Source organism: Aethalodelphis obliquidens, unplaced genomic scaffold (genome assembly GCF_003676395.1).
Source record: "Aethalodelphis obliquidens isolate GAN/ISIS:26980383/991018 unplaced genomic scaffold, ASM367639v1 scaffold13, whole genome shotgun sequence".
Classification (NCBI taxonomy): domain Eukaryota; kingdom Metazoa; phylum Chordata; class Mammalia; order Artiodactyla; family Delphinidae; genus Aethalodelphis; species Aethalodelphis obliquidens.
The window spans coordinates 34463559-34478293 of NW_020837957.1; the positions used below are offsets into that span (position 1 = coordinate 34463559).

Here is a 14735-nt window from a genome sequence, read left to right on the forward strand (position 1 = left end):
TAAATAAAATAGTTGATGCTAAAGCTAGAGGTGAAAGTTCACCTGATTCTTATGAACTGGTAGGTACACTTAGAAATAATCTAAGTGGAAAAATCTCTAAGCCTTTGAACAACCTCAATCTCTATTTTCAACCAGAAGCTAAAAGTGTATTATTTCTTGACAATCTAAACTATAATGATTTTAGTGCAAAATTGTATTTGTCATTTCTATATTTTATAGCAATTACAGTAAATGTAGCTATAAATTTCAATTGCAAATTTGAGCTGTGTTGAGGAGGTATCTATGTACCTATCATGTCCTCAGCGCCCTCCTGTGAGGAAAACAACTGTAGAGAATGTCTTCTATTAAAGCTGTTTTGTCATGTGACCTCTCTGTATGGGTCACAGCTGGCTGAACTAGAATGCCCAGAGAAAGAATTCACAGAAGCCTACTCCTGAGTGGATGATAAAATAGCCAGGTCACAGGAATTGCTATTTGGTCTTGGACCTATTGTGTTTTTTTTGTTTTGTTTGTTTGTTTTGTTTGTTGTTGTTGTTGTTTGCAGTAAATGGGCCTCTCACTGTTGTGGCCTCTCCTGTTGTGGAGAACAGGCTCTGGATGCACAGGCTCAGCAGCCATGGCCCGCGGGCCCAGCCGCTCTGCGGCATGTGGGATCTTCCCGGACCGGGGCACGAACCCATGTCCCCTGCATCTGCAAGCGGACTCTCAACCACTGCACCACCAGGGAAGCCCGGACCTATTGTTGAATCTTGAAAAATGTTCCAATTTTCCATAGACCTGATTTCATTGTGAAATTTGGAAAACAGTTTTCTATGCCTCCTCATTTCTCCATGCATACTTAAAGTAAATCCCTACTACTTGAAGGAGACAATTCATCAGAGCCTAACTAGCAATGTGTTCATCACTATTACCATAATTTTTAACCACTAATAGGAAGAACTTTTAAAATCTGCATTTAAAGCCGTGGTACACATGATCAAGCAATCCCACTCCTGGGCATATATCCAGAGAAAACTCTAATTCGAAAGATACATGCACCTCAATATTCACTGCAGCACTGTTTACAATAGCCAGGACACAGAAGCAACCTAAATGCCCATTGACAGATGAAAGGATAAAGAAGATGTGGTATGTACATATACAATGTAATACTACTCAGCCATAAAAAAGAATGAAATAATACCATTTGCAGCAACATGGATGGACCTAGAGATTATCATACTAACTGAAGTAAGTCAGAAAGAGAAAGACAAATACCATATATCACTTATATGTGGAATCTAAAATATGACACAAAAGAACTTATTTACAAAACAGAAACAGACCCACAGACATAGAGAACAGACTTATGGTTGTCAAGGGAAATGGTGGTGGGAGAGGGATGGATTGGGAGTTTGGTATTAGCAGATACAAACTATTACATATAGAATGGGGGTAAACAACAAGGTCCTACTGTATGGCACAGGGAACTATATTCAATATCTTGTAATAGAACATAGTGGGAAAGAAAATAATAAATAAATAAAGCCATGGCAACAACAATAAAAAAATACTCCTAAAAATAGCTTAGCAATTTTATATGGTCTGTAAGTCTACCATAAATAATCAGTAAAAAACTTTCCATACTATAGGAAAGTCCTGAGAACAACTAGGTTATCACTTCTCTCGCTGTGTGATCTGAAACAGAATGGGTTTAAGTCTGGTTCTGCTCTTACTAAACAGGTACCTTGAATAAGTTAGTTTACCTGTCTGATCCCAAATGTTCTCACCTTTAAAATGGGCAAAAATTAGTTCTTATCTCATAGGATTATTATAGGGTGAAAGAGATAAGATCTGTAAAGCAGTGAAAACAACTCTTAGAACATAGTTAATACATTTTTTTTTCTTTTCTTTTGAACTTCTTAGTCTCTAGGACTGGCTACTAAGCAACTACAGCCACCACGAACAACAAATGTGTTCTCTGACATATCTCACTGGAGTCTTCATTCTGAAACACATTAAAAAATGGTCCCCTTTCCCTGAATTCTCCAATTCTTCACCACTTCCCCTCCCCGCCACGTCTCCACATTCCTAAAGTGAGCTGCAGGACCAGTGTATGGAGAAAAGCGTGAATGTAAAAGGTACAGTCTGATAGAAAGGCTCTTCCTCCCTCCCCTGGATAGTGGCAGGGATTTATGTACTCAAAAGATGAGGCAACAGGAAGTTAGATTAGGATATGCCCATTTCATCACAGGATCATTCAGTCAGTTTCTGAAATTTCCTGGTCTCTGCATGTACCCTATTTCTAGATCCACAACCATGGTTCCTTTCAAATGTGTACAAAATGTCATAGCAATAAATAAAAACCCAACTGCCCCTGGCTGCCATTTCTACCTAAGGGACATGGTTAGATATAGGAAATGAAACTCTGGCTGACAGGCGGTCAAAGGATCATTTATTTTCATTCTCTGCACATAAAAGAAAGAGCTTATGAACCTATGAAACATGCCAATATGTACATTAAAATAAAATCTTCCCCATTAGAAGTTTGACTTTCAAAGCAATGTAAAGGTCATGTATCAAAATTAAGCAGGTGCAAAGAATCTCAAGACATCAACAATTCAACTCTAGAAACCCGAAATGGTTCAATAAAATGAAATATCCATATTTTATTCACCAAGTGAAAAATATTTTTGACTCACCACAGAAAATGGATGATTGACAAGCCAGCTAACAAGTGAAGCCTGAGACTTGAAGAAGCAAGTCAAATTACCTTGAGTTATAAGTGATGTGGAATGAAAAACCACAAGTTAGTCTTAGGAAACAGATGCGGGGGTGGAATTTAGCCAGTTTCTTAATGTAGTAGAAACACCTTCTTGGTGGGGCATAAGTAAGGGGCAGAGTGAGGAAATCTGTACAGACTTCAGAGTTAGAAACCAGGTACATTTTCTTTGGCCTGGTAAAATGTGATAGGGTGATTTTTTAAAAATTACTAATCTCCTATCAAAGGAATGAAAGATGATTCTTCACACACCTCTGCCCCCTAAAAAGAAGTCCATTAGACCTTTCTGCTCACTGCTAAGGAGCTAGTTAAACATTTTTTTGTTGTTAAAGACAAAAAACGTTGGTAAGACATGGTTGAAAGTAGAACTACTTTGGAGAAAACTCCCACTAAGACCTCTATGTGGAAAGATCTGGTCCATGGATCTCATCAAATATTTATACAAGTCAAGTCAGTAATAATAAAGAAATAAAGCAATAATAATATAAAATAAAAACACCTACAAAGCACTTACTATGTGCTAGATATGGTTCTAAGTGTCACACATACACTAATTCAGTTAATCCTTACAACACCTTTATGAGATAGGTGTCTTTTATGTATTTGCAATGTAAAGGTGGGGAAACTGAAATACAGAAAGGCTAAACAACTTGACCAAGCCGTACAGCTAGTAAGTGGTGGAGCTTGGATTTAAACTTGGACAATCTGATTTTTGGAGTTGGGAGGTGAACCACAAATGTAGGAAAAGCAACAGTGAAAGAATGATGACACAGATGCTCAGTTGTATTGTTGGGAAACAGCAGGGAGTAGTGGAGACTAGCAATTGGAGAAGAATCCCATCTGTGAATCAAATTCAATCCTTAGATCACTGGTTTGCAGCCTTAGGCCTTACGAAGACAAAGACTGCATTGCCGAAACAGGACATGGTAGAAGCTGTAGCCTTGAGAATTGAGCAGGGTAGTAGTTCAAAGCCTCGTGGTAGCTTGATTCCCAAAGACTGAGGAGCTGGATAAAAGTGGGTTTTGTGGAGTGGCATTCACTGGCCTATTTATTCATGGCATCATGAAAAGGACAGGATCTAGGACATCGACAGCTACATGAATTCCTGTGGAAATGGAGACAAATAGAGCCTTGGCAAAAGTTCCTAGAACAGCACTTGGTTCTTGAGAAAGGATGCTACCTGCAGAGCCAGACACTTTCAAAAATATCTTACGATCAGACAAAAATCAATGCTCGTGGTGATGTCCAGAAACGGAGAGCCAGGGATTGCTCTTAATTTTCCGGGATTGTGTAAATCACAGGTTTGGACTAACCCAAGACATAGGGCAGGACTTGTGAAAAATGAGTGATACTAGACTTCATCCTTGGACAGTGAAAAATAGAAAAAAAAAATCCAGTAGGGCAAGACCTTGTCTGCCTGCTTTTCCAAGAATATCCCCATAATTGAACACGTCTGGCATATAATGGCCGTTAAATGATTATTTGTTGAATAAATAAACCAGATTTAATTTCACCTAAAAAAAGGCTCTGTGATATTTCTTACATCTCAAGTTTTACAGCAATTCTTCCTCTACTTATTGCCAATTTATAAATTATTTTTAAGCTGAAAGGGACTTCTGGAATTAACCCTATATTTTATGGATGAGGAAACTGAATGACCCAAGAACTCAGCCAGTTAGTAGGGGAGCTAAGACTAAAGACTCACCCAATCCTTCCTCACTCTCACAATATCACTATATACTTTCCTTCTCAGGAGATCTCATGGGATCAAAATAAAACTGCTGGTTGAGTCACAAAACTTCAGACAATTACTGTCCTTTTGCATTACATACTTTCCACTCACCCACACTACTGCAGTCATATAAAAGTAATTTCCACTTTCTATACATGTCCTTTGTGGCCTCACCTTCAACTTTCACACATGCCATTTACTTCTACCCAGAATGCTTTCCCACACTACTCCTTTATAGGAAAAACTCCCTCTCGGAGCTCAAACTTTTCTCACCATGGAGTCTTCCTTAACTACATAATTCTTTCATTGAAAGTTTACCCAATTACAACCGAGAGCCACCAGCTGGCCAAAGGGCCCTCCCCACGTTCTAAGAGGCCATTAGGGTCACTCACTCAAAACTACGTTAAGTGAAACAACTTTTCTGTATAGATAATTCATTCAGTTGTTTTTTGGGGTTTTTTTGCTTGTAATTCAGTAAGCAGACATTTCAGAGCACAAGTCTCTTACCAATAAATTCTAGTGAATCCATGTTTTGTTTATTTTTAACTCACTTGGGTGGGGCTAATCATTTTTTTTTTCCTTGACTGAAGTTTTAGTGTTTTAGCCTTTTCTTACTCAGAGGTATGAGAACTCTTCCTCCCCAGTTGGTTTTAAAGGAAACTTCTGGAGACAAGAAGAAAGCCACAGAAGTGGAGGTGCTAAAATATAAAATCGCAGTTAGAAGTCACATCACCATCATGGTAGCGTAAGATGGCCCGCATTGTTTGGTCCCCACCTCAAAGGAGCAGTGTGACTCCAGCTGTGACACCATCTCCCAAGGCGGTACAGCTTGGAGCCAAGAAAGATATTCCTCAGCCTGTGATTTATCCTGTAAAGGAAAAGGAGGGCATGTGAGTAAGCACCCAACTTCCCCAGCTGTGTGGGAAGCTACCAAAGGAGGCCGTCTCTCTCTCTTGTCCTGTCTAGAGTGCTAAATCCAGAGCTCCATTATGGGGGCGGGGGGCAGAAAGAGTCTGGGAGAGCAGCACAGAGGAATCTCAGAGACTTCAGCTGTCAGGTAGAGGGAAAATGGGAAGCTAGCGGCAAGTTTTGAGCATAGAAATGACACGACTGCTAAGAAGAAACTCACAGTGGGCAAGAGAACAGAAGAGAGAACAGTTAGGAAGCTACTGCAATAATCCTCAAGCAATAGCTGTTTGTTGCCTGGTTTATAATGATAGCAGTGGTGACAATGAGAAATGGTCAGATTCTGGATATTCTCTGAAGGCAAGGCTAAGAGGCAATGCTAAATGATTACATATAGCATATCAGAGAAAACAGCTTCAAGAATGACTCCAAGGCTTTGGGCTGGAGCGAGTGGTATGATGGAGATGTCACAAGTAGCCCGTGGAAGAAGTCTTGGGGCAAAAATCAAGTGCTCAGCTTTGGACATATTACATTTAAAATGATTATTAGATCTTTAAGTTGAAATGTCAAATAGGCGGTTAGATATGAGTCTGGATTTAGGGGAAGTATCCAGGTTATAGCTACAAATTGTTTAGTCATCAGTGTACAGATTGTTTTTAAATCCATCAGAGTTGTTAAGACCTTGAGCACAGAGAGAAAAGAAAGTTCAAGTGTAAGTTCTAGAGCACTACTACGTTAAGTTTGGTAAGATGAGGCAGAACCAGCAAAAGAAATGGAAAATGAAGGGTCACTGAGATAAGAGAAAAACCAGAAGTATGCAGTGTCCTAGAGGCCGAGAGAAAAAAGAGCTTCAAGAAGAAGGGAGTAATCAATGGTACCAGTGCTGAAGATACATTAATAAGCTGAGTACTGAAAACTGACCATTGGATTTAGAAACCTAGAAATCATTGGCAGAGGTTGGGTGGAATGATGGAGGCAAAAACCTATTGCAGTGGATTCAAGAGAGACTGGGAGGAGAGACACAAAATATAGAATAATATTTCAGAGGACTTTTCTCCAAAGGGAAGTGGAGGAATGGGGCAGTAATTTGAGAGTGAATGGGGTCAGGACAAAGTTTTTCGTAATCTAAAGAATTAACTGCATGAATATTGGTGAAAGGTGTTGCTTTGAATTTATACAGAAATTAAAATTTCCCTTGATAATTAAGAGTTAATTTTTATCTGATTCATCGTGAATAGCTATGTTTAAAATTGGCCTACACTTTCTTAACAAGAAGACAAAGTTGTGGAATCAGTTCAGTTTAGGGATGCAGAGTAGTGTTAACATAATTCTAATTGGATAAAGTCCTCAATTAAATATTTCCTTTAATATTTTAACTTGAATGTAAAGAAATTATTATTGTTTCCTTTGATCATTACAGATTATTCGATTTTTTTTAAACTTAGTGTAGAGTCTAGAGTAGATGTAAACACCACAGAACATAAAACTGGGACAATAAGCAGAGGATAAAAGGTTAATACCTCTAACAATATGAACACATGTACTGAAAGTGCTATAGAATTTACTGAGACATATTAATCAGTAACTTCTATATTTTTCATGTTAACTTTTATGAGGAAATGATTCTTGGCTTATATCAAAAATGACTATGAATTAATTTTAATTATATTGAGTTATATATTAAGGTGTGAGAATAGAAACATTCAAAATTGCTGTGGTGTGCAGGCTGCTCTAGCATATGAATGGTATGCAACTGAATTTATGAATTATCTTAGTAGAATAAATGGAATTCTCAGTTCTGAATTTGACTGACTTCTGTGATGTGTTTCTTAAGAATGTACATGTCGGTATGGTATGTGGCAGACACCAATGGGCTGTTTGCCAAAATCATTCTTCCTTTAATTTTAGTGCCAGAATCCCCCAAATTTAGCTAAGCACACAGCAGTTCAAAATGTAGACATTTTCCCTCTCTTCGTGCAGCTAGGTGTGGCCATGTGACTGAGAGCTGGTCTGTGTGAAAGTGATATGAGGCATCTTCTAGGAAGCGTTCTTGAAGAGAGGGTGCTTGCCTTGATTTATCCGTTTCTACTTTCTGACTGGACTGTAGCCCTACTGGACCATCCAGTAAACTTGAGAATGCTAACTATGCATAAGAAAGGTAGCAAGGAGATAGAAGCCCAGATTTTTCCCTAACCCTATGGAATGCCATTCAGTCCTATGCTGTCTCTTCCAAATTTCTCAAATGCAAGAGAGAAATATACTGTTCAAGTCACTATTAGTTGATGCTTCTCTCTTGACCATGTTACATGGGATAATATAGGCAGGCCCAGAAATTAATAGCTTTGAATGGTGTGAAGTAAAAATAGGGGACAGCAGTCCCAGGAATAATGACTGAGAAACTTTTTAGAAAGAGAAATGATGACTACACAGATTCATATGTGGGATAATTGTCTGAAAGAATCTCTTTCTCTCTGGTTTTATCTAAGATGTTTATTTATTAAAGCAATGACTAGAAAGGCATCTGTGCTGTCTTAAGGCCCGTTCATGACCACCCATCTCCAAATAAGAACAAATGCTCAGGCTTCCCTAGTGGCGCAGTGATTAAGAATCCACCTGCCAATGCAGGGGACACGGGTTCGAGCCCTGGTCCGGGAAAATCCCACACGCTGCAGAGCAACTAAGCCTGTGCGCCATAACTACTGAGCCTGTGCTCCTAGAGCCTGTGCTCTGCAACAAGAGAAGACATTGCAATGAGAAGCCTGTGCACCGCAAGGAAGAGTAGCCCCCTCTCGTCACAACTAGAGAAAGCCGGTGCGGAGCAACGAAGACCCAAGGCAGCCGATAAATAAATAAATTAATTAAATAAATCTATTATTAAAAAAAAAAGAACAAATGCTTTATGAATATCCTTGTACCCTGCATGCAAAACATACCTTTGTCCCTTACTAACGGAGTTCAAGCGCCCAAACAAAAGTGAAACCATGAATATTGGTTGAGCAAGAGGATAGATCGTTAGCTGTAGTGATAATTGTCTTGAAAGAAATTTATTCACAGTATATTAGAGAATACTATCAGGCTACTATAAGAAGAAGAAAGAATTTAATAACTCTTACTAAGAGAAATATCTTTGATAAAAGAGACAAAAGATAGGAAATATGATCCAAGAAGGAAACTGATGATAAGTTTCCACAAAGAAAAACTACTTGTCATATAATGCTTTTTGAACCACATAAATAAAAAGGGACGCCAAATCAAGATTTTTCTATAACTTCCAAAGCCAATATTTTTTTGTCTTTTCTTCTTTTATTGTTTTTATTCAAAAGTAAAGATGTTCCTCTTATGGTAGTGAGCACTGTGGGTGGAACAGTGTTAATTCTGGCAACTTTGTGTGAACTTGAGAACATGAAAGGAAATAGAATAATTGTCCACATTTGACTCTATTTCACTCCCACTTGAGTGGTGAAAGAGGCAAGGGGTGGGGAGGGGGGCATGGATGTGAGGGTATATAGCCAAATTTCTGCTTCTGCATTTCAGGCATAGATCACAAGAACCCGGTTTTACTTCCATCAGTTGGAAGCGTAAAATACAAGTATATACTAAGAGAGGTGACTACCACAGGCACAGACCTAATACAATTAAGCATAATCTATAAGTATTATTGGATCCAGTAGAATGAGCAGCTATGCTACTGGAAGATGAGGCTGGTAGGAAGACCCTGTAACAGGAATACGCAAAGGCACTAAGGAAGATGCACAGACGGTAACTCTAATAACAACAAAACACAAACCCAGTTCAGTTTCTGACTAGATGAACTCAATCCCCATGCAAAAGGCTTAGCAAAGTAAGAGGTATAACAATTTCCAGGCTTTTATTCCCAGATTCCACTTACCTCAGTCTCTACATTCCTACACAAGATTAATACAATGCATGTAAAACCTAAAAGGTACATGAAGAATCAATTAAAAAAAAAATACTGTCAAGAGACAAAGTAATCAACAAAACCAAACTCAGATATGACTGAGATGTCTTAGACAGGGAATTAAAAACAACTATGCTTAAAATACAAACATGGGAAAGTTGGACAGCGTGCATGAACACATGGTAATTTCAGCAGAGATACAGAAACTATAAGAAAAAATTGAAAGGAAATGCTATAAGTAAAAAATACAGTAGCAGATGAGGATTCTGTCAACAGGTTCACTGGCAGATTTAACACGACTAAGGGAAGAAGAAGTGAACTTTAAAAGAGGTCAACAGAAATCAGCCAAAGTGAAACAAAGAGAAAAGGTGAATTTGTTTTTAAAAACAGAATCACAAAGGAAATTAAAGAAGATTTTAAATTGAATGAAAATGAAAACACAGCCTATCAAATTTTGGGATGACTGGAAAGTAGTGCTTAAGGGAAATTCATAGCACTAAACACTCATATTAGAAAAGAAGGAAAATTTCAAATCATTGATCCAAGTTTCCAATCTAAGAAAACTAGAAAAAGGAGAGTTCAGATAATCACAAACCAAGCATAAGGAAGGAAATAATAAAAAGAGCAGAAATCAAAGGAATTGAGGACAACAACAAAAGTAATAAATGAAACCAAGTGCAGTCAGCAGGATTCAACAGCCAGCAGCTTCCCTGGTACCTCCCTTAGGTGGTTGTGTCATGAAGTACCTCCAGTGAGACACTTCCTCATGAACAGCTTTCCCTGGAACCCTAGATTCAGATTTCCAGCAAGTTCCACCTGTGCAGTACCCCAGTGAGTTCTCAGCCATATACTGACCCATAACTGTGTCTTCAACAAAGTGCACCTCAGCCCTACAGGTAGTGGCTGCTCCTTATATATGCTATTCTTATCGTTTTTAGAGCTTTACTTTATACTATCTAATCTCTCCTTACTCGAATCCCCTGTTATAGTCGACAATTCTTTATATTTAACTTTCCCTGTTCAAATAACTAATCACTGTGTGGTTTCTCTCTCCTGACTGGACACAGACTGATAAAATCACAAGTCATTCTTCCTTCCACCTGGTGGTTTGACTCTCAGACAAAGGGCTTTATACTACCCTCCCTCTAAGGATCTTCAGACTACTTCACTGCAATGCCTACACTCAACCCCACTCGAAAAAAGGAGGGGGGATCTATTTTTTTCTTGTCATACAGGAAATTATCAATATGGCACCTGCATATAACATGTGAGTCAGACACCCAAAGAAGCTTGCAATTTTCTTTTGCCTCTTGAATGGAAAGCAGAATAGAAAGAGCACTTGTGCCTCCCACAAATTCTTCATTTAATCTATCCTTTGGGACCACCCAGGCTGGGGAAAAGAATTGTTCACTATATGAATAAAGCTTCCCGTTGATGGGAAAGCACAGCAGGAGAGTCAAATTCCTGATTTCTCATTTCGCATGACACCTAAGACTTCATTACAAGACTGCATCTCTTTCCAAGCTTTAAAAAAGTGAAATTCTGTGCATGGTCTTCCAAAATTTCATGTGATTTTTTTATATACCTACTATTTTAACACCATATAATTTTCTACTTGGAGGTTATTCCATTTCCCTAGCTGGTAGAAGTTAGAAGACAAGACCAGAATCTACAATAATAATGAGAATAGGTAAGAGAGAGAGGAAAGATAATTTGCTTTTTGTACGTTGATTCATTTGAATTTGACATGTTCGAAAAATTCTGACTGGCTAATCAACAGATCTGGAAAAAAAAAAGGCAAAATCACAAAACCACAGACTATGGATAAAAAGGAGAGTTAGAATTCATTTATTCAGATCATTCCCTAATATTTGAACACCTTGTAGAAGTCCCACTTACGTGACTGTCTCTCATCATGGAAAACTCAGTGTCAACACTACAGTCCATTCTATATATGGACAACTGACTGTTAGAAAGTTCTGCTATTTATTTTAAACTGAAGTCTATTACCATTGTTCCTGGTTTTATTCCTTGGTTTTACAGAGAGTAAGTCTCAGTTCATTTTCATCCAGCAGTCTTTCAAATAGCTAAAGACATTTGCTATTTTCTCCCTTACCACACTGCCTATGTACCTTTGGTAATGACGAACTTTGGTTCGCTCCCAGAACTAGGCTCCTGAAACAACAAAGATAGAAATTCTAATCAATGATGAGACGAGACAGAGTTCTCCTCACCTTACTCCCACAAAGAGAGACTGAACGCTAAGGTCCAACCTCACTAGAGTCTGAGAGGAATGAAACCAAAGCACATTTCCAAAATTCCTCCTAAGCAGGAGCCGCCTCAGCCCAGAAATGCTTCCTTCTATCGAGAGCACCTCTTAGAGCCCCAGAACCTCTGAGATCCCTGTACTTCTGGAGACTGAGTCTCTGATCCCAGGATCTGGCTGAGTTTTTCACAAAGAACCTCACTGTGTACAGCTAACTTGGGATGTGAAGAAATATATTTTACTCTGACATTCTACATTTTCTCTAATGGTCTTCTCAATTCATTTTAAGTAGTCTGTTAGCTGATGTGTCCTCCTAAAAATGTATTTCTCTATTGGAATACCAAAGTAAGCATTGACAGTATACTGTTTGCAGAAGTTGGTTAGAATATACATGCAAGGTTAAGCGTTGAGTTCAAAGACCCAGTATTTTTCATGCAATCAATAATGGGGGTGGACGTCACATGCTAACACTTGCATCATATTTTGCACCAGCAAAGCAGAGATGAAAGGGTTCCAGATACCACAAAAAAATGACTGAAAAATAACATCTATGGAATCTGCGTTCAGAGCTCATACCTGGGGCCTTCCACACTAATCTTGGTTCTAAGACATAGACCCCAATCACTTGCCCCCAAACCCAAAATATAGTCATATTTCTTCTTTCTTAAATGTCCAATGTTGATAGATATTACATTATATACACTATTTAAGGTAACATATACATGTCTCAAAGGAAGTTCAAAATAAGAGATATCCACCATTTATCTTTATTCTGTGAAATAGGATACCAGGAACTCTAATCACAGTTGTGAGCACCAAGTGTACAGATGACATCAAAACCTAAAGCTGGCCTAGATTATGGAAAAAAAACAGTTCCATGAATGAGTTCCTCCTTTACACTGGAAGGGAGGGGCAATATATTTCAATACACGACAGCAGGTGCTAAATGCCGAGATAGAAATAGCTACATACACAAGAAGGGAGAGATCTTTAGGAATCCAGCAGATGGGGAAGACTTCCCAGAAAACATACCCCTTATCCTGAGGCCATGAAGGAAAAGTAAGATCTAGATAAAGGAAAGGGAGAGAACAAGGCATTTCAGATGGTGGAAACTGTATGATCAAAAATGCAGAGGCAGGAATGTGCAGAGTATCTCCATTAAACAGTTAATCCAATTGGACTGGAGAAAAGGATCAGTGAGAGATAAGTATGGAAGACAGACAGGTTAGAAGCCAGAGGGTAAAATGCCTAATTGATAAAGGAAACCTCAATTTGTTAGGAACAGAGGAGTTTCCAAGAAGAAGAGTAGTTTATCAATAGCATGATTTAGAATTGCTGGTGCAGAGTGATTTTAGTTGGTATTATTACTGTTTTTAAACTCTCTACAGATAATGCATCTCCTTTCTGCCTGCACCTGGGAGTTACCTGCTCCCATCTCCCCCGTGGTACCCCAGTGGTTTAGAATAAGTTATAGAAATTTCTTGTGAGAGATCATGCTCATATTTGATATGGGTCATTCTCTCCCCTACCCCGAGCCCTCTCTCTCTCTCTATGTAAGTACTTACAATTTTCTAGGCATGGGTTAAACCTTTTACCTACATTATCTTTCTTAATCTCCAAACGACCATGTAGCTATTATTATTCCCACTTTACAAACTGAGGAAACAACACTTAAAGAAATTGTCTTGCCTGAGTTCACACTGCCACTGAGTCAAATTCAGGTATCTCTAGCACTGATGTATATGTCCTTAACCAGTTTCCTTATTTTAATTGCCATCCATAATTTGTAGTTTTTGAAAAAAAAAGTTGTTTTTTTTTATTTGGTTGTGCCGGGTCTTAGTTGTGGCAGGCAGGCTCCTTATTTGTGGCATGCAAATTCTTGTTTGTGGCATGCATGTGGGACCTAGTTCCCTGACTGGGGATCAAACCCTGGTCCCCTGAATTGGAAGCACAGAGTCTTAACCACTGCACCACCAGGAGGAAAGTCCCCATAATTAGTAGTTTTGCAACTATTTGCAACATATTCATATCATGTTTTTAAACCATTATTTTTCATAAGAGTTTTTTCTTTCACATTCTCTGCTGCCACCATCTGGTCTCTTGAAAAATTTTCAAGCTTTTCTTCTCAAGTCATTTTCAGCCTTATAAGAGTTTTTCATTCCCTTGAAAAAGAACTGAAATGTGTGTGGACTGGATTTATTTAACTGAAAAATCCCTAAACTTATCAATAGACTCTTCTTGTCTACAATGTGTTAGGGTCATAAATTAATTGGCTAATAAATTGTACTGGAAAAGAAATTGAGAGCAAATCAGCCACTGCGCCAAATGCTGCTGAGGGGCTCTGTCAGTTCTGGATTCAGAGAACAAAGTGAGTTTGATGCATTTTTCCTTTGGTTGACTATGGGAGCCCTGAATTAACAAGGGAAGGTAGGCAAATACCAGAAAATCAATAAGGCTATGAAAAAAAAGGTTCAGAGGGCAGGGAAGAAACCAACAGAGATTTAGCACATAAGTCATGGACCTCTAAAAGGTTGATAGCTGTAATCCTATGAAAGATAAAACAGGTTCACATTTCATAGAATGAGAAAAACAATAAAATGTTTGCCAAGTCCTTACCATTATCCTGTTTCTTCTGCCTATCTCTACCTTCTACAAACTACTGATTGTATTGAATTTGATTCTCCCTCATGTGGGAAGGAAGGGAGAGAAACAAAAGAGTGTATGATAAAAGGAGAGCTAGTCAATGTCGAAGATGGAGAGATAGGGAGTTTGCAGTCCTCTCTGATCTGGCCTCACAGACCTGTCCATGAGCAGTTCAGCTGGTTGATTTCTGAGTGCTTTCCCAATTCTCACACTTTGAGCCCTTCTTTGAGCATATAACCTTAGTATCCTATTGAGATTATGGGAATATTGAGGATGGAAGAGGAGGCAAATGATGTTCGGTGCCTTCTACTTTCCAGGCACCATGTAAGGTTCTTCAAACCCATTGCTTCATTTTGTTAATCCTCACAATAACCCTATGAAGTAGAGATCATTAACCTTATTTTACAGTTGAGGAAACTAAAGTTTATGAGCTCAGAGGTAAAATAAGCTGCCCCAAATCATGCAAGCTGGTGGCTAAAGGAACCAGGATTTAAATCAAGGATTTTTA

General features: G+C 38.6%; 1 long non-coding RNA gene across 1 annotated transcript in view; it reads right to left on the reverse strand.

Annotated features, from left to right (window-relative positions):
- Positions 1–1532: 1532 nt before the first annotated feature.
- LOC113624532 (uncharacterized) overlaps positions 1533–14735 on the reverse strand; it is a 55155-nt gene continuing 41952 nt past the window's right edge. Inside the window, exons 3-4 of the long non-coding RNA XR_003434374.1 lie at positions 5269–5361; positions 1533–3866 (exon numbers count right to left, since the gene is read on the reverse strand). This is a non-coding gene — a long non-coding RNA (uncharacterized LOC113624532). The remainder of the gene's footprint in view (positions 3867–5268; positions 5362–14735) is intronic.